Source organism: Melospiza melodia, chromosome 3 (genome assembly GCF_035770615.1).
Source record: "Melospiza melodia melodia isolate bMelMel2 chromosome 3, bMelMel2.pri, whole genome shotgun sequence".
NCBI classification, from domain to species: Eukaryota; Metazoa; Chordata; class Aves; order Passeriformes; family Passerellidae; genus Melospiza; species Melospiza melodia.
The window spans coordinates 21,429,308-21,450,029 of record NC_086196.1 but is presented as its reverse complement, the minus strand read 5'-3'; the positions used below and the strand labels follow the sequence as shown (position 1 = coordinate 21,450,029).

At 41.8% G+C, this 20,722-nt stretch overlaps 1 protein-coding gene across 1 annotated transcript in view; it reads left to right on the top strand.

Moving 5' to 3' along the window:
- The first annotated feature begins 9,819 nt into the window (after positions 1–9,819).
- The window catches only part of OPN5 (opsin 5), a 28,922-nt gene continuing 18,019 nt past the window's right edge, over positions 9,820–20,722 (top strand). The window contains exon 1 of the mRNA XM_063153423.1: positions 9,820–9,992. The gene's annotated coding sequence lies outside the window, so the exon portion shown is untranslated. The remainder of the gene's footprint in view (positions 9,993–20,722) is intronic.

The following is a 20,722-nucleotide window of genomic DNA, read 5'->3' as shown; positions in this document are numbered from 1 at the left end:
GTTTAGAAAAAACTGAGTCTGTTCTCATTGACCTGTCTAAGACTGAGCCAGACTCATCTGCTTACCATGGCCATGAATTCCATCCTCACCTCTCTGTGCTGGGGTCATTCAGTGCTCCACCTCTCCTTTGGTCTCTGTCTCTCAGTGAATATAATCTGTTAGGACTATTTTAAGTAATTTCACTGCTTCATTTGGTTTTTCTCACCTTTTAATTCTTACTCTACTAATTTTATCATTTCCCAATTAATCTACTTTGGTCTCAGAATGTCAACCATCTTGTTAAAAATATACTGTCATAGTAAATGATTTAAACACATGCTAAATTTACTTACAATAACCATATACTTAATATCTGAGATATATAATCAGAAAATAAATTCTCTGCTTCTTTGCATGTTGAAAAAATGAAAACCCCACCTTGAGCCATAGTTTGATTTATATAAAAGCTTTTTGGACTCAATGATAGCTCACAATTTGAGAACAATAAGAGCATTAGCTTTGCAACACTTGGTGTAAACCGAACAAGAATTAGTCTTTAAGAGGTGATTAATTTGCTTGTGGAGAAAAAGTACAAATAATATAATGCCTGTTTCAAGAATTAGGCAACATTTTTTTTGTTGTTATCAGGACATATTTTGTATAGAAGCAGAGGTACTTTTGTTTCCTCTCATATTAACGATCAAAAAGCCCTTAAAACCCAATTTGCGTTTATTCAGAACACTTAGACTGCCTTTTTTTTTGTTTTTACTATTGCAAAGATTCTTCGTTCTGCTTCCCTTACTAAGAAGTGAAGAAGTAGCTCTCTTATTAGAAATGCATTGAGAGAATCATTAAAATTGGAAAAGATCTTTAAGATTATCAAGGCCAACCATTAACCCAGCCCAATGACTAGTCAAAAAAGGAAATTTTATTTGCAGGACTTGCTTTTACTGCCTTTAGCACCTGTGTAATATTGCTATGGGATGACACAAAAATGCCTCTCAGGATAATTGGAGGACATTATTTTAATTGCTATCTTAACAAAGAACTTTAAAAAAGAATTCAGTCTCTTATTGACTTTAATATTTAAAAGGACAAAGTGCTCATAAACCCCATAGACTGGGAAATTAAAAAGTCAATATTTTCTCAGAAACTGGGGTACTTCTACATTTGTAGTTCCATATAGTCATATCTAACTGTCACAGAGACAAAAAACCATCCTTAGTCCGAAGGCAAATATTGCTTTTGACTGCTTTAAGCTGCCAGGAATACACCAGGTGTGTACCTGTCCCTGCTGCCCATCAGGAGAAGACTAAACCAGCACAGGCAGGGTGAGTTGGGAGTAGGAGCATTATCAGGGTCACAGCAGCTCTTTGGCCCTGGTGCCAGCCAGGATTTCCATTGTGTGAACAAACTCTGGTCTCCAAAACGATGTAGCTACATCCAAGCCCTCTTTTGGCAACATTTCCTGGCCCAGAGTTGGGATTTCTTGGTTGGGTGCTGGTTTGTCTTGGCCAACTGTGTGGCAAAAAATTCACCTTAATTGCAGGTGACAGATGGAGTGCCAGGGAAGGATTTTCCAGCAGGGATGCGGTCAGTGAAACCTGAACCACCCTTAAGTCTGAAATAAGTTGAAAAGGGGTGAGGTAGATAATGTGCAAGGATGAGGGAGGTGCTTAGGAAATAATGTGAGGAACTGCTCTTATGTTTTTTCCTGGGCTCAGTTTATCTGGACATGAAAGGCTCTTCCCATCATGGTCTCCACACAACCCTCATTCCACTGATGTCAAAAAGCTGGATGGTCTCCGAAGTTTTATCACAGAAATCTTTCAAAAATACAGAGAAAATGAATCACTCAAGTATGGGATATAAATACAAATAAAATATATAAAAATATAAAGAAATAAAATATATTAAAATTGTATAAAATATACAAAATATAAACCCTGGGTGTAGTGTCTCTCACCTATAACAACCATATTCAAGTAGAGAAATAGGAACATTTCTTCTGTTATTTTCCAGAACAAATAATTACTTTTAAGGCAATAATCTTCTGCTGTGATTATATATATATATATATATATATATATACATGTATAATTTTTTTACTAACTACACCTTTAGTTTTTAATTAACCCACTAGAAATGGATCAATGATGAAAGCTCCACAAGCTGATATTTCACATCTCCAAGCACATCTCCAATGCCTTCTAGGTGACTTGAGGAACTTACAATTTTTCTTTGTGGCATTGAAGGTCATTCTGTTTAGGACTAGGATTTTTTGGTGGTAAAATGGTTAATTTGATGGCAGAACCTTCTTACCACTGCGCTGTCTGCAGAGACTTGCCTGCTCCCACACCCGCTCTTACCCAGCTGGGACAATCTGTGTTGGCAATGAACTATGGGCATAACCCAGAACAGGCACAACAATCTCTAAAACACCTCACAGCTCCTTGGCTTTCCTTCCAAGTAAGTATAGCACAGTAAATAAACTCCAGCTGGTCCAAGGACTAAGATGTGTAACATGCACAGGGAAGCAGCAGTGCCTAGGAAGGGAGCAGGGAAAGAGGAAAAAAGGCAAACAATAGAGCTGAGGTGTGGAATTGCACAGGGAGCTGAAAAGAGAAGATATCCCTACCCTGAAACTCTAAAGGGGATTTTGGGGTCCATTCTCCTTTTTTCTTTTATTCCTTTGAGCCTCTTTCATCTTCCAACCCATTTTACTTCAAGACTTTTCTCTCTTGCTTTTACCAGTTTGAAAATGTTTCTTTTTTCCCCCCCTACCTTTGACTGCTGTTGCTGCATATTCTTCCTCTCCTCTCCTCTCCTCTCCTCTCCTCTCCTCTCCTCTCCTCTCCTCTCCTCTCCTCTCCTCTCCTCTCCTCTCCTCTCCTCTCCTCTCCTCTCCTCTCCTCTCCTCTCCTCTCCTCTCCTCTCCTCTCCTCTCCTCTCCTCTCCTCTCCTCTCCTCTCCTCTCCTCTCCTCTCCTCTCCTCTCCTCTCCTCTCCTCTCCTCTCCTCTCCTCTCCTCTCCTCTCCTCTCCTCTCCTCTCCTCTCCTCTCCCTCTTCTCTCCGCTGTGCCTAAAGTGTACCCAGAGTAAAGAATTACTTAAAAATACAATTTACACATGTAGTTGCCATTGGACATCTCAGCTGGTGGCCTCAGCTGAGTCATCCTTGTGTTAAACTGCCTGATGTGTCTGCTGCAGTTCTTGATCTCTGCTCCTTGTTGGAGGTCATGCAGGCAACAATCAAACCTTCTCATTGTGGTGAATAAACCAGTGACTCCAGGGGAGACTCATGAGAGATCCTGGGAATCAGGTATTACCAAATTTTGCTTTTAAATGAACATGTATAATAGAGCATGAATCAACAGAGGTGGATAAAAAAATATTCCATCTGTTTCTTTCCCCTCTTCCTCCAAGGAGAAAGGAGCTGAAAAAAGCCTGGAGTCATAGGAAAAGATAGAACATTACTTTAAGAATATGGAATTCATTAAAAATTCCAACTTTTCATGGAATCACAGAATCATTTAGGTTGGAAAAGACTGGGTTGGAAGGTGAATATCACCAGGTCCAACCATTAACCCAGAACTGCAACCTACCACTAAACCAGGTCCCTCAATGCCACATCTACGTCTCTTAAATACCTCCAGGAATGGTGATTCCATGACTTCCCTGGGAAACCTGTTCTGGTGCTTGACAATCCTTTTGGCAAAGAAATATTTCAGATCACATTCATTAAAACAAAACCAAACCAAACTGTTATTAATTTCATGCCTTCTGCCAAGTTCTGCAAACGGTTTGTATTTTTTGGGGATGTGATGCCAAGACAGTCTCAATTCTCTCTGCTGCTGACTCAAAATGGTGTAGTCAGACCAGACTGCCAGTATGCCCAGAAACTGAATAAACAGGAGCTGAAATGAGAACCACAAAGTTAAATCATTATTATCTCTAAAGGATTGTGTTGGAGCAGTGGAGACTCCACAAGCAGTCTTATTTCTCCCAATTAGGAGAAATGGTTTGGATGGAATCTTATCACTTATCACCACTTGCTAAACCAACTGGCATAAGTTGGATTAGTTTAACAAAAGTTACACAAATAGCGGGGAGGTTTGCAGCTGAAAGAATGGCAGGTACAAACCCAACCACATCTCTTCAGGTAAAGACAGACAAGGGAAGGGATTTGCTATAAAAGAAGGGATTTGCTGCTTCAAAAAGTGAATTTGGTGGTTCCCCTTGCGTTGCCTATGGTTCTGCATCTCCTTTATCTATGTTTTTGCTGTTTTTTCAAAGCATTAAAAGACATAAACTTAGAGATTTGCACTAGTTTCTGTTTTTGAGGGAATCAACAAGTTCAAAAGTTATTGGAGAAACTGTGGGCAGTGTAATTGTGTAGTCCTCATTCCCCTAAGACTCAGGGGAAACTCAGACGTAAGTAAACTACTTAACTTTCATTCCATTTTCAGAATTAACATGAATTTTCAGGGATGGAGAAATTAAAAATTAGTTTTAGAAAGTATCTAACATCAGAAATTTTAATTTCAATTTTAAAATCAAACCACATTTTCCCATTTCTCTTTAACCAATTTTCTCTTCTGAATGATTCTATGATAAAAGTGTTTCTGGGTTTTTTTGGTTTTGTTTTTTTTTTTTTTTTTTTTTTTTCCCCTCATGCCTAAAGATAAAAAGCTGACAGATACTTAAATTTTGATGTTTCACATTTCACCAACTCCCATTAGGTAGGGTGGATTTTAGCTTGCACATAAATTATCTTTATATGGCATAGGATAACCTCTGGAATTCTGCTCACCTGCACTTCACTGGTTGTTTCTTTGCTCTGTGCCATCCCTGTCCCTCCTCTGGGGAGGCTGGGGACCAGTGCCTGAAAGCAGAGCATCCCAAGGTGTCCTCTCTGCTGGAGAAAGGCCTTTTTTGAAGTGAGATGTACCCAGATGGCCTGAGAGAGCTGTCAGCAGGTGGCCTAGTTTGAAGTTGTCTTTGGCAAGTTCTGCACACCCAGAGGACAGAATTAGTGGCTTGATTGATCACACAGATTTTATATGCCTTAGTAAGAGAAATGCAGTGCTCCATGCAGGCGTGCTGAAGGAGAGATTGCCACGTTTTGCAGTGGAGGCTGGTGAAAGGTGTTTTGGATGGGTGAGGAAAAGTTAGAGTTAGAACTAATTTTAGACCTAGTTCTTCAGTTCTAGAAAACTTGACATTTTTAGAGGGCAATTCACTTGACTACTCTCAGCTCTTCATTCTTAGTGAGATGAAATGGCCTCTGTGATTACATATTTGAGAAGAAAGGAAAAAAGCCTCCCTGTTGGGGTGAGAATGTGTGAGAGGAGCAGCTCTGCAGACACCAAGGTCGGCTCAGAAGGAGAGGCAGGAGCTGCTCCAGGAGCTGGAGCTGAGGCTCCCCCGCAGGCCCTGGTGAGGCCCATGGAGAGGCAGCCGTGCCCCTGCAGGCCGTGGGGGTCCCTGCGGAGCAGAGATCCACCTGCAGCCAGGGAGGAGCCCACAAGAGAGCAGGGATGCACAAAGGAGGCTGTGGCCCAGCAGGGAGCCTGGGCTGGAGCAGGGTCCTGGCAGGACGTGGAGCCCCATGGAGAGAGAGGAGCCCAGGCTGGAGCAGGATTTCTGGCAGGATTTGTGAACCTGCAGGAGACCCCACTGGAGCAGCCCATTCCTGAGGGACTGCAACCTGTGGGAGGGATCCACCCTGGAGCAGAACTCCAGCCTGTGGGAAGGACTCACACTGGAGCAGTTCATCCTGGGATCTGGTTCTGTCTCCTGGGAGTGGAATCTCACACTGGAGCAGGGGAAGAGCATGAGCAGTCCTACCTCTGAGGAGGAAGGAGCAGCAGAAACAGCAAGTGATGAACTGACCACAGCCCCCTTCCCTGTACCCCTGCTGAGGGCAGGAGGGCCAGAAAATCCAGGGTGAAGCTGAGCCCTGGAAAAAGGGAGGGGTGGGGGAAAAGTGTTTTGAGATTTTATTTTGGTTATTACCCTACACATTTGCTGTTCAGAGGCTGGGCACTGTGGGGAAGGTCTCAAGGGTGAGGGCAGTAGAGCTCCTCCAGTGTCATGCCAACAGGGAAGACCTGGGCATGACCACCACTGCTCCACTTGGCAAATCCTGTCCCAGCAGGGATATTTAAAATATCATCCAGAATGAAGTGAGTAGACCCAGAAGAGTCCAAGGCTCAGTTAACAGATTCTGGCAGACAGATGAGCCCCTGGGGGAGGATGGCACCCACCTCACCCCAGCTCTTGTCTGCCTCAGGCTTTGCACTGGCGTGGTGTTAATTGACTGTGTCACATGCTGATGTTTATGACAGTGGGGTTTGCACAGCCTGGCCCTCTAATGAGCCCTGGCATCCATTTCTCAATGAGACAATAACAGGAATAGGAACAGTTTCATTGGACATGTCCAGATGGATGAATCCTTGCACTCAAATCCTTCCTTCCAATTCTTGTAGCTGAGGATGAAATGTGTAAGCAGAGCAGGGAGTTAATTTTTATCTCAGCTGACCAGTGTGACATTAGGCATCAAGCCACAATTATTATTGTTTTAATAACCATGTGAGTAAATGCACTGAGCATTTCAGACATTCTGCCCTTGGCACACGACCACGTTTGCCTGCCCTGGTTCTCTTTCTGCTGCACCAGGATTTCCCCACAGTGCTGAGCAGTGAGCATGGAACTTGGCTGTGCTTCATGGGGGTGTTGAAAAGACACCTTGCAGGGCTGTGGTGTATCAGTAATGGAAATGCTGCCATTCCAATTTATTCTTTATTTCCTGTTGCATTAAATCAATATTTTTTTAAAAAAAGCTGCTTTAAAAATAGATAGAATAATTGAATGAATGAACTGGTAGGCTGAAGGATATTTTTCTCTGTACTTTTTTCCCCCCCTGTATATATTTTTCTTCCAAAAAATCAATAAGGTATTCAGTTTTCTGTCCTTGCTAGCATGTTCAATATTGGTTTTTGTTTCTCTGTTTCTCAGAGTACATGCCACTTATGTTCATTCAAGCTTGGGGAGACCAGTGGTTTCTTAGTTTTCTTCAATCAGTGAAACATTTTCCAAACTGTAGGGTTTTTTTCTCTGAGATTCCTGAAAAAATTGTTCAACAACTTGAATCCTTGAGTCTCACCTCTTTACTAAGCCTGAACCAGTTCATAAGACAGTTCACAATGTTCAACTGCATCCTCAGTATGGCCTGGCACAATCAAAACCTTCTAAAATTCCTCAGTTTTGTGGTTTGCCTGGGGATATTTTTGTACTATTTTTGTTAGTGAACTTCTTTTCCAGCCATCCATGAACCCTTGCTGTGCCAAGATTTTCACTCACATGTGGTTTTTTTGCTGGGATTTTGCCATATGTAGTAAGACTGAACCTTACCAAATATGAGCAAGTCCAAGGTTTAAAGTTACTGGACAAGAACTGTGATTAAAAAATAACCCTCTCACCACTTTTCTTATTTTGCTGTTAAGATTTTAGTGCCCTGACTACTTTGCTGCTTGAGCAAGGAAAGCAAGTCAGGACCAGTCAGTAAGACCAGTTAAGATGGGAGCTAAGATGAGGACAACATCATTGATCTGTTACTAACAGTGACAATGTCACCACCTGCAATAAACTGGGGAATAAACTCAATTTCCTCCCATTGCCATCTTTCATGGGTTGCTAGCCAAGATTTCTGCAAACTCTTTCCTAGAGATAAGTGACATGCCCCAGAAGGATTTTGATATATATTAAGGATTTTGATATATATTAAGGATTTTGATATATATTTAATATTTACTGGTTTTGGACTCTGTAGCAACAATCAAAGTCCTCTTTAAAGCAATTACTGTTTGGAGAAGAACCATGTTCCTGCTCTCTCCTGGTGCCAAGGGCTCTGGATTGTGTTCTAAATTACACTCACCTTTTCCTTCTTTTCCACCTGTGCCTTTTCCAAGTCCAGCCCATCCTGGGTTATGCTGCTCTCTTTAGCCCTCACTAAATACTGATGTTTATTGCTCTGCTCCATGCTGATGTGAAGGACTGGAGGTGAAAAGGACACCAGGTGTCCTCTGCCCTCAGGACTTACCCTACAAAGCAGGCAGCTACCTTGGGCTCTTCCCCAGGCTTGTGGACAACAGCAAGGGGTGGTTCTGGGGGCTCAGAGCTCCACATCCCAAAAGATTTCTGGGTGTCTGCAGCTGTTTTGGCACACACTGGCAGTTTGGAAGACTGAAGTTCTGACCTAGAGTGAATTTTCTCTTTGGAAAATCATGTGCTTTTTACCTTTCTCTGCCAGGGTTATTCACCCCCTGAATAAAACATGGCATTAACAATGAGTGTGTTCTGCAGAGCAGCCTCCAACCAACTGAGCATAAAGCCCTGTGCTCCTTAATCCTGCAGTGAACTGGCCTCAAGTCACTTGCCCCACAGGGTCTCTGATGGTGCCCCCTGGATTTTGGGTCAGTTAGAAAGTGCCTTTCTGGAGTTTCATGATTCCTCCCTTTGCATGCAGTGATTTTGGGCTGAAGGACCCGAGTGTGCCAAGGAAGGGTGAACTGACTGGAGCCAGTCTGTACCCAAAAACTGGGCTACTCCCAGTTCTTTCATAAGGAAATAAGTAAACAAGTTACTTTTCTTTTTTATGTAACCATCAGAGAGCAGTATCCAGCTTTACCGTGAGACTCTGCCCCGGCTCAGAGGAATCTCAATATTTCTGGAAATCATTTGCTGCCTCTTATCTTCTTTATCTTCTTTTACCATTTTAGGAGAGAATCCTTTTTTTTTTGTCTTTTACTGCTAGAACACAATCCTTCCACCTTTGGTAAGCATAGAAAGACACCCATGAAATCATGACAATATTTTTTAAAATTAAACCAAAAGATTGTCATCATCTCTATTTATCTTTAATACTAAAATGCCGAGTGAAGTCACTTATTAAGATCTTTCAGTGGCTTCTGCAGCCTCTTAATTCCTAGTCCCTGCCAGAAAGGTGATAGGGGTAAGTGTTGAGATACAAAGCATCTAAAAATGTTTGCTGCAATATTCTTTCTGTATTCAGGACTGGATTCAGTTTGCTGTATTACCTAGGAAAGTGATTCTTGACCACAGCTGATGAAAGAGAACTGACTCTGAGGTTCAGCTGCTCAGACTAAGAAATCTGCCTCAGTGAAGAAAATCGAGGATCAATCCCTCTATTTCATCTTTGCAAATTTGTTTTACAGGCTTCAGATTTTATTTTGCTGCAGTGTAGATTGAAAGAGCTACATTCAATGTAAAAATTTTCTGAGTTTTTGAGGGATAGTGATGATTACACGCACCTTTTTACCATCCAGCCCGGTCTTGTAAGTGCCTGGTGGTGCTGGTGAAGAAAAGTGAAATGCAATACTGAAAGAAGCTTTTATTACCTCTGTAAAAGCAACTTTTAGTACTGCAGATCTTTTCCCTCTCTTACCAGAAAAGTAAGAATACTTTGATAAGCAAAAGCACCTTCAAGTCTAAAAGCATCCCCCGTTCTGTGGGGGGTGATGCCCAGGATGCCAGCAGTGCTGGCAGGAGGGACCCAGCAGCGTGTGACATGTGCTGTGACACTTTCCTGGCTCTGGCTGAGCCCCCTCCTCTGCCTGCTGCACTCCCTCCGAGGAGCCCCTGCCCTTTGGGAAGCTGCCTGGCACGGCAGAGGGGCAGGATGCTCCAGAGAGGGAATTTCACGGGGTGAGATGGATGACGGACAGCAGCACCACCGGGGAGAGGGAGAGAGGGGGAGGAACAGCGCAGAATCCACGGTCAGGGAGCCCGGGATGGGAAGGGGGAGAAGGAGGGAGATTGGCTCCTACTGAGGAACAGAATGATTTTCCCCTCTCCCTCTTGAACTCTAAAACTTGAAACACCAAGAGCACTGCGGATTTATACTTTCACAGATCACTGTGGTCCAGACTGTGAAATAAAAGCAGCTGTGGAGCTCTAGGGGGGATGCTCTATACAGAGTTCATTAATAAGGTAAGTCCTTTTTCTCCTCATGTTCTGGTAAGGCGCTGAAAGTCTGGGTATTTACATGCAGGTGCAGAATGGCAAACAGATAAACACCAGGGTGCTTACCTATTTTCACTGTATTCTTAATTTAGGGCCATTTTCATATTATCTTTCCCATTCTTAGTTTCTCAGAGAATTCTTTTGATTGTTATTCTATTTTTCTTCTCCTTACTGTAGAATAAAATATTTCATTGTAGGAATGAAGCTGTCAGGGTGCAGCCTTTTGAAATGTACCTAAGAAATTCAAATTCAGAAAAAAATTCCTGAACCTTTTGATATTCCGTGGTGTCCTTTATTCTTTTCTCTCCTCCATCCCTTCTGAAGGCATTGAAGCCTTCAGGCATGTGTGATATAACCAGGGATGATTTCTTGATGTAAAAGGACTGGCCAGCCTAATGCAATTCTGATAAATATTGTCCTTTTTGGACTGGTGTTTCCATTAGTCTTTCTGAAATTCTGCCCAAATCTGGCACTGTCTTTATCACAGAATGAATTTGGAAGAGAACTGATCATTTGTGCCTTTGGGCAATACCAGGAGCCTAAAACATTGATAGATTTGATACTGATTATATTATTGGTATTGATTTTATGCTGATCACTGGTTAATTTCAAAACAAGAAATTAAAATTAGTATCCCAAAACATTCCCTTACAACAAGGGAGGAAGTATTTGCAGAAACTTTGCTCTCAGACAGAAGGGAACTGCCTGGAGTTGTGCAAGTGTAGGTCAGCACAGGGTTGTGATGGCATTTTGCACCAAAGAAAATGCAGTTCTTTGTATTTAGCAGAACCCTAAGCTTCATTTAATAATAAAATAGCATTGAAGTAGTCACCTGAGAATCAGGCAACAGCAAATCCTTGTATTTACATGCATTTGGAGGATGTTTCTTTGCTGAGCTGGATGCAGACACTCGCTCTGTGTGCCTGCATGCACCCCAGCCTGCAGTGCTGAACTTCCTCAATAGTAAACAGGCAGCAAAAGGATAATTTTAATATCAGGGTCAGCCTGTAAAAAGAAAAGAGAGATCCAGCAGAGAGAGAAAGTTGCATTCCCAGCCCCTGACTCGTTACATGACTGCACATGATGACTAAGCCACTCTAATAAAGTTTATGAGCTGGAAAATAGTTGTGCATTTGGTTACTCCAAGCCTTATGTTTTGCATGAGAAAGGATCAGATGAGATTTCATGTGCTGGTCTGCCAGGAAGCCACTTGTTTGTCCCTGGGACAGAGCCAGGTGTTTGTGTGCCTCCAGGACGTTTGTTTAGTGGACAAATGGGCAGTGATTGCAAAGCAGAGCCACAGGATTTCCTCTGCAATAGGAAAATTCTATGGAAAAGTGCTCCAGGAGCCTAAACCAGAATTTCAGGTGCTCTATCTTGTGATCTAGCACTGCCTTTCTGTTCTTCATCTGGTCTTGTTTTCATGGATTTTCCTTGTTTGTTCTCCAGTGGTGCTAGAATTGGGGTACAGTTTTCTCTTGGTTAAAACTCCACTTGCTGGGTTATTGAGACCGTTTTTTGTTCCTCTCTAAATGATGCTTGACTGTGACTGCTTTCCATTTTCTTCTGCTGATTATGTAGCTCCCACATTTGAGTGGCACATGCTTTTTTCACAAGTCAGCCTCAGGGAAGCAGGAGTGTGAAATGCTGCGCTGTCGCTACCACAGAAAGATTCAATAAAACCTTTACAGCCTCTCCAGATGCTGTGAAATGTCTGCCTCTGTTTCCTTAAGCTTTCTTTGGGCTCAGGTCTGCAGAGACAGCAGGTTCCCTCTGCAAGATGAGGAGAGGGGTAGAGGCAGATATTTGTCATGTTGCTTTGCTGTAGCAGGGTCACAGCGTTGATCTGGTCACTCCCAGGACTCCCAGAAAAAATATTCCAAGAAAATTTGGCCATTTCTGCCCTAGACAAGAACAGAGGTGATGCCATGAAATTCATGATCAAGGTCAGCTCAAACAGAGATGTAAGGAAATTCTGCTGTGTCAGAGGGATCCCTGGGAATGCGGTGGGAACACAGATCTTCTCCTCCTAATAGGCAGGTTGTCATCACTGAGGAACTTTGCAAAGAGGGATCGGATCTTGTTGCAGGGCTGTTGCCTAAGATGCTTTGCAGCTAGGTTGGGTTTATGGCCTAAAGCCCAAGCAGCAGAAAATCTCTATTGTTGTTTATCAAACTTGTACCTTTACATGGTTCTTAATTTTAATATCCCAGATTGAGTTGTTTCCAGTGCTTCTATTCACCAGAAAAAATAATGCTTGGGTTTGAATTCAAGTTCCTGTGAATTTATCTTACTGCTTTCTACTCACCTTCCTGTACTTAGACCTCTTGCAATTCATGCATATTTTGTGGTACATTATCATGGTGAATTGAAATTTATTTTGAAGTCATTCAAAGCACTTTTGATGCCCCATTGCAAAGTCAATATTCCCATACCCTTCTCCATGTGTGTTACCTGTTCAAGGCACTTGAATTTCCCTTTGTTGCACACAGCCCTGTTCATAATCCATTTTGCATTAACAAGGCTTTTATCAAGGCTGAATTCAGCAGATTATTGGATCTGCAATAATTATACCCCTAAAATACTGACATGAATCCCTAACATTATTCTTCCTCAAAAGGACCTACTTCTATTAAGGATTTGGGAGGAAAATTACTCTCTCTGACCTAATGAAGAAAGTTGTTTGAGAAGTGTGTGATCTCAAGTTTCTTTCTTTGAAAATTTTGATTAACCTCAGGAAAAATTTACCTTGGGAGGCTGTGAAATTTCCATTATTAGGAACAGACTGGACACTCATCTGTAACAGTAAAACCAGGATTTAACCTGCTGTGAAATCAGATAAAGGTTGAAAGAAGTATTCCATAATTTGCATGCCCCAGCAACTTCAGATTCTCTTCCTGGACTAAAAGATATATATATATGTGGCCATTGCCAAGGATATTTGCAGGCCAGAGAGCATTATTTGTTGTTTTATTGAGCTATGGGAAAACAAACCTACAAATAAATGGAATAATTTGGATGACTTCAGGTTTGTGGATGTTGTTAGATGTCCTCTGGGTATTGAGAACTAACTGTATAAACTTTGAAAAGAACAGTGCTTTTGGTTTTTCACATCAAACATTAAAAACATATCAGGCTGCTGAGACTAATCTGAAATTTCAGTTTTGATATCTTTATTGTAAATAAATCAGTTTTCTTCTGAAGATGCTGCCCTGGGGACAAAAAAGCCCACAACTTCAGATCTCAGAGCATATCTGAAAAATTTTAGTCTGTCAGAGCTAAGAAGTTCATTTGTACTTCATTTGTACCTCTCCATCCCTTAGGATGCCTTGTGGTTCATAATAATTTTCCAAACCAGCAGAACACATTATTCTTGCTTGGATCACTTGCACCAGAGCACATCAGTCCATTGGTCCACCTTCCCCTGTAGATGCAAATTCCCCCTGCTCTTCTTTGGGGGAGAAGAGGTTCAGCAATTTGCTGCAAATTCCACATCAAGCAGAAGAAGGGAAGAGACTTGGCAGGACACAGGGGGTTGGTCTGTGCTTGGTCCTCCAGACCCTTCTGCTCCCTCAGAAAATTAGGGAGCTGTAAGAATTTCCTTCAGAAGATGGGAAAACAGGATGGAAATGTGGGTGTGCCAAAGTCTTGGTGTCTGATGAAATATAAAAGGACAAAACCCCAGCCAGGAGAGGCTTTGTCAGTGGCTTAGAGGTGCTGAGGCAGCAGTTATCCTGAAGTTTCCACCTTCTCCAGGTGATGCTGCAGAGGGATATGGCACCTAAAGGCCTCACAGGCTGGAGTTTGTTTGGGGCATGGAAAATCTGGTGCTGGGCATGCTGTGATCCAGCCACTGAGGGGTCTGCAAAACCCTGAAACCAAATGTCAGAGCCAGATAAATAATGGAAAAAAACCAGCTGGGGCAGGGTTGGATTGGATATCAGAAAGAAATTCTTTAATGTGAGTGTGGTGAGGCTCTGGCACAGGCTGCCCAAAGAAGCTGTGGCTGCCCCATCCCTGGAAATGTCCCACTCTGGGTTGGATGCATCTCTGAGCAATCTGGGCTAGTGAAAAATGTCCCTGCCCCATGGCAGGGGCTGGAACAAGCTGCTCTCTATTCTACCCAAACCCCTCTATTCTGTGATTCTGTGATAAATGACAGATAACACTCAGGTCCTTTTGGTTGCTGTCATTTAAGTCCTGCAAAACATCATGCTTTTGGCAACTCTGTGTGCAAATTCCCTGGATTTGCCTAAACCTTAGGAAAAACATCAGGTGTTTTGTAGCAACAACCAAGATTTCCCCCTTCCCCCTTCCTTCTGTGCCCTCCCTACAGGAGGAAGAGGTCAGGAAGGTAACCATTGTTATGTGATGATTTCTATCCTGAAGGAAGTGGGGATGGGGTGTCCTGGCCTTTGTCAGGGTGAGAACAGCCTGGCCAAGCCATGAAGGACATGTTGAAACACCCCCAGTGAGAGATGAGGAGAGAGCAGGGAACAAAACTGATGTTGGGCTGGCAAAGCTGCATTGATTAGGCCAAGCAAGAAACCTCAAATCACTTTTTTTCCTTTAATCTAAGAAGTTTTGAGGCTTGGTATTGAAATTTTATGGTGTCTGAGTCAGGAGTTTGTATCTCTTGAGGTTTGCTGTAGTGGAACAGTTCCATTTTAAAGAATATATTATTTAAAAGTGGAATTGTTTGTGTATTAATTAAAGATGAGTGTCTGCAGCACTGATACAAGCCTGAACCCATTTCTAATAATCAGAGTGAGTTGGTTTCTCTTGTTGTGGTTTTAAATCTGTTTTCACAGGCACCGTGGTCCTTCCAGCCCAGATTGTGCTGGAAAGAGGGTCAGCAGATGGGCTGGATGGCAGCCTGTGGGGCTGTGCTCTCTGCCCCCAGCTTTGGGCAGCAGAAACAGATCAGTGTGGAATCTTTTGGTCTTTTGAGGCAGGAAAACCAAAAACAAACCAGTCCTTGATAACTGGATTATTTCCCAGTTCTTGTGTTCCTACCACACTACATGAAGCACTAATGTCACAAAATACCTTTTGGAAGCCTGGGTTTTCATCTATGGTTATTAACCAGAATCAAGGAATCAGTTATAAACTGGGTTATAATTTTCTTCTTTCTTTTTGTTTTTCTATTTTCTTTTTAGGCTTGAAAAGTGTACACCCTTGGTAAAATGGAGGTCCCCAATAGCAGCTGTTTTGCGCTGCAGATCCACTGCTGTGGGTCTGCAATGCCTAGGAAAATGAAAGTAGCTGCAGACACAAAATTATTATTTTTATTTTTATTATTTTCAGAAATTATTTTTATTATTTTATTATTTTTATTATTTTCTTATTTTTAGAAATTATTGCATGGTTTTCAAAGCCTGGTGATAAGTCTTACTGCATAGTCTTGAAACTGAAAAGAAATAGAAGCTCCTAACCAGGGCTTTATTTCAAGTAGCTGAGTGTTGTTTAGGCTGAGATGGGGACCACATCCACAGAGGGCAGTGAGGAACTGACTGCCAGAGAAGCTGTGGCTGCCCCATCCTTGGAAATGTTCAAGGCCAGGTTGGACAGAGCTTGAAGTGAACTGGAATAGTGGAAAGTGTCCCTGCCCATGGAAGGGGGGTTGGAATGGAATAATCTTTGAAGATCTCCTCCCACCCAAACCATTCTGTGATTCTGTGATCCGAGTGTAGCTTTTCTCTCACCCCTGCCCTTCCAGTGCTCCTGTGGGATGTTGCAGGGGGTTGTTTGGGCAGATCTTCTGTGACAGGCACACAAGAAGTGTTTTCCTGGTATCAACAGACCAAAAGCTGTTTCAAAAGCTCTCTCTTTTTCTGTTGTGTGAGAAACATGGAACATGCCAAATTTACTGGTTTATATAATTATTAACAGAAATGCAGCAGTGGGATGTGATATAATGGAGCACAGTGCACACCTGAAATGTAGAAAAAGTTCATCTTTTAATTTAGTGCATTCAAAATGATGATTCCTCTTCAACAGATGGGAACACTGTAAAATAACCAGTAGCCTGGTGGTTGAACAAGCCTGCTGAGGACAAAAGACAGATTTCCAGTCCATAGCTTGAATCTTCAGGATTTAGTCCCAAAGTGAGATGAAACAAAGCCCATTTTTCTTAAAAGAATCTCTTTTACTATATTAGGAGATTGAAAAAAATAAAAAGACAAGTAAAAGGGTGGTGTGCTGTAGCTGCTTTGAGATAAGACTTCTGATCCTTGTTATTTATGTCCCTAAATAGAGGGTCTGGTTGGACTTTTAGGGAGTGCTTGGCTGAGGATGGTGTCCCAGATGTGAGTTTTGAGTCGCCAGGCTGTGTCAGCAGTGCCCCAGCCAGGACGTGGGACAGGACGAGGCAGTGACCACTGGGACCTCTGCCTGTGCTTCCACAGCCCCAGTCTGAGAAAGGAGCTCCTCAAAACACCCTGGGGAAGTTTAGGACAAACGGGACACTTGACATTGTGAGCTGGGATCCAGCAGGCACTGAGAGCAGAAAAACTGTGCTGTGGAGATCCTGAGAATGTAATTGGACAAATTAGGAGATAATTACCTTTTTTCCTCTTAAAAAGATAATATATGCAGGCATTAGTTCATCATTTTAGCTTTTGTCTTTTACTGACTCAGATAAAATTATTAATAGTTTTATTATTTTTAACATAAGACAGCAGAAAATTATTTTATTATTCAACACAATTGATAGTGTTATCACTTTAGCTGTATTAATCTTTCAAATGAGCCCTACTGACTCTTTCTATGGGATGACTCTGGGTCCATGGATATCTTTTGTTTCACTTTGCCATTTATCCCCTACCATTAATCTGCTTTTACAAATAATTGCTACACTTGTCTGTGGGCCATTACTTTGGAAATAATATTTGACTTCTTGTGCTCTCTTGTCAAGTAAATTAAAGCATCCCTGCCACAGTAACTTCCACAGAGGATTTTGACAGCCTCTGAGAATATTTCAGTTTCTGGGATTCCTATGGCCCTCCCTAGACACTGCTGTTTCCCATACTAAATAACTTTTGTCATTGAGCTACAACATGTTTTTAGTTTTTTCAGATTTTTTTTAATTGTTGGCATTAATATTTCCTTCATTTGCCTGCAAATTTACAAAAATGCTTTCCCCACTTCATACCAGTTTGGCTGTCTTACATAAATGGGGTACATCCACTTTTGGCTGGCTAACATAGGTGCAGTGATTGCTTTCTTATTCATTTAGATTAATTACTAATTAATATTTCTTACTAGTTTAGATTCTTACTAACTTAAATTAAGGACTTCAGATTTTGCTGCTATGTACCCATATTTGTCTAAACCCCATATAAGAGGACACAATAATTTGAACCTCGGTTGCTCCACCTCCCGTTTGTAGCTTCCCAAAATGTTTTAGGGGTTCCCAGGAACTTGCAAGAAATGAGGATTGGTACAAGCATGGATCATTTGTGTTTCTATTAAAATAATATTTTATAGTCCCTACTGCTGACTCATTAACTTTTAGGAGCTGTGTATCAGAAGATTTATGACCTTTGTCAGGCATTTAATACTGTGATACCTTATAAAACACAAGTATAAATAAAACCAACAGGGTTGGCAGTTCAAATCTTGGTTCCTGAAATAATGCATTTGTGAGAATGCACATCCCCTATGTTTGCTAGGCTTTGCCTACCAGTATGAAAGTTATCCCTCTCCACATTTTTTTACTCAATATTTAGACACTAGATGCTGATTAGGATTATGGCTTTTCTTGACTTGGAATTGTGAGGGCTAATGATCAGCCCTGTTATTTAGACATAGACAGTTTTCTGTCTTATGCACTCTGAAAGTGAGATTGATTCTGGAATAAAGCTTTATTTTGGGGGACACTGTCAATTCCTGTCTAATCAGGATGATGAACATCTTTTAAAGCCATAATCAAGTATTAACTCCCTGAATTATATGTCACTAACAGTTTTTGTATCAATCAAGTAGAGTTGTTTTTTATCTTCTTATATCTGAAACTTATTCTTAATTAACCAGACATGATTTAAAATAATAAGAAAAGTTTGTGGATACACTTGGAAGTTAAACATTAATTGCCCCTTATTTTTGTTAAAAAATTTCAATAAATAATGTGTTTTCTCTGTTTAAAGCTGAGAGAAAGTGTTTCTTTTTCAGGAACTGGAGAGGAAAGTTTTTCACAACATTAACATTTGCAAGCAGGTCAACAACTTATATCAAGTGAAGCAGCAAAATTTTCCATACCTAGGTGGACCACAGAGGGCTTTCTCCTGTCCCAAGGCTGTGCTTTGTCTGGAAAACCTGCACTTTGCTTTAGGGCAGATTAAAAAACCCAATGTCTGCACTTCTGGCTGGGTTTAGCTTACACAGAAGTTGAAATTTCCTGTTTAAAACTATTTTGTTTGTCTGCTTGGACATAGCAAAATATTGTCCTTGTGAGCCACCTGATACTGACTGGAGTGGGAGATTCAGCTGTGGCTCAAAGGAGGATCATGCCCTTAAACACTCTGGTATTTGCATCAAACCCAAATTGTGCTGACAGGTCCCAGATGTGCTTTTCCATTTGCATCACTTCAGCCACCCACATGGTTCAAACACTCCGGCCACAGAGGGACCCTGCAAGCTGGGGGACAGAAAAGCATCAGGATCCTTTTAAAGCCCAGGTGGAACCTGGATTGAGACCTGTGGCTTTGATAGGATGGACAGGATGATCCTGATTATTCCCCAGATTCATGCTTTAGTCCATCCTTTTGTACAAGACAAGGTCTTTTTAGACTGCCCAGGCTGTTGTACCAGAGTACCTGATCCAACCCAAATGGTTTCTCTGCTGTCTGAAACAGTGAATTTTTTTGTTTTAAATTTTTTTTTAAATTTCTCAGCCTTTTTCTTAAAATTAATAAAACCCCAAAAGACAATGAAGCTGCTGAATTTTGAGCCATATGCCTGGATGATTTTTGTTGTCTCCCATTTTTGTTCTCTACTCTAGAGTAGCGTGTGCCTTCATGGCTCAATCCCCTTCAATAAAATCTTTCTTTTTTCTTTTTTCAAAAGCTAGAATGACAACAGGGAGAGGGTTGAGAGTGCTTCAGGTGTACATGAGTGTACCTAGCCACACAGGTCTGTTGTTAACAAAGTCTGCCTGTGTTCAAGATGCAGAAGAGAGAGCAAATGGGTTAATAAAGAAATAATTTTTATTTCTCCTTTAGTCTCCCTCCAAGCTGGACTTCTGAGGGGAAAAATTTAGGGTTTCACAGCTTTTCCCATGTCCCACAGCAGAAGTTATGGAAGTTATGAGTCAAGTGTTAAGTTCATGAGTGCCATTCCTGCCCCAGCAAGCACCAGCAAGAGGAATTGGGGTGTCTGAATGCCCTAAACAGCTCCTGGCTGGGTGTTTCCAACATGGCAGAAATGTTTTTGTCTTATGCAGGAATTCCTCACTTTACATCCCTTCCATTGTCCTGAGGGATTACTTTCATAGGTGTTTGCCAGATTCCCGTTTTCCCCTTTATTAAATAAAGGGTTTTCCCCTTTATTAAATAATATAGTTTATTAAATAATAAAGTTATTTATAATAACTTTTTGGGCCTCAATAACCCATTTCCACACAAAAGAAAATGGAAAAAACCCAGCAAGCCTTTCTAGATGACTCTGCTATTTAATGCTCCTGCTGCTTCACAATTCCAATGGCCAATTGTTGTTTACAACTGTGGCCATGACAAGTTATTTGCATTGGAACACAACACCTAAGGAACTCCGAAGGAACTCGGAGGAGAATTTATGGATGTAGTTGTTCACTTAGCTGTAAAATTTGCAGAGGTGCCATCTGCAGACAAAGTGCCCCTCAGGATACAAAGAAACTGCTGGCACTGTCTTGCAGATAATTCCCAGTCTCTTGGCATTGTGAGGAGCAGGTATAGGTAAAGACAAGTAGCACAGACCCAGGTCCAGCTTTCCTCCAGTGCTGTCACTTCTCATGAGAAGGAACAGATCAGCCCCTGCCCCTCCTCTTCCCTTCATGAGGACGTTAAAGACCCCAGTGAGGTCTCCCCTCAGTCTCGTCTTCTCCAGGCTGAACAGACCACATCATCTCAGCTGCTCCTCAAAGGCTTCTCCTCCAGACTCGGGTTTTGTGTTGCTGAAATGGCTCCCAAGGTATTAAAGAGTCTTTTTTCCCAGTCCTGCAACCTAAGAAGAAGTCAAGAATCCTCAGCTCTGGTTTTCAAGGTTGTTTATTCTCTCTTATCTAATACATTCTTTTTCTGACCTGCTGAGATCTGTCCAGCAGGTTGGGTTGAGGCACACTGACCACTCTTCTTTATACTAAGAACTACGTGTACATTATTTACAATAATTTTCCAATATCTATCACCTATGTTAGACAGTCTGTCTCTAAATCAATCCAAAAGTGCCACCATCACAGCAGAAGATGGAGGACAAGAAAAAGAAGAAGAACAAAACATGCCCAGATTCCTCTGTCTCACCTCTTGAACCCCTATTCTAAATCCCCAAAATTCTACTTTTTCACTCTGTGCTAAATTCACTATCATTCTATTCAAAGCTTGGCTTGTAAATCTTCACACAGTTGTTAATTTTTTCCATGGGTTAAAATCAAAGGCACAAGTGTCTTTGACTCTGTGCCAGGCTCTCTGAGCCCACTGCCAGGGTCTCGAGCCCTCCAGGGC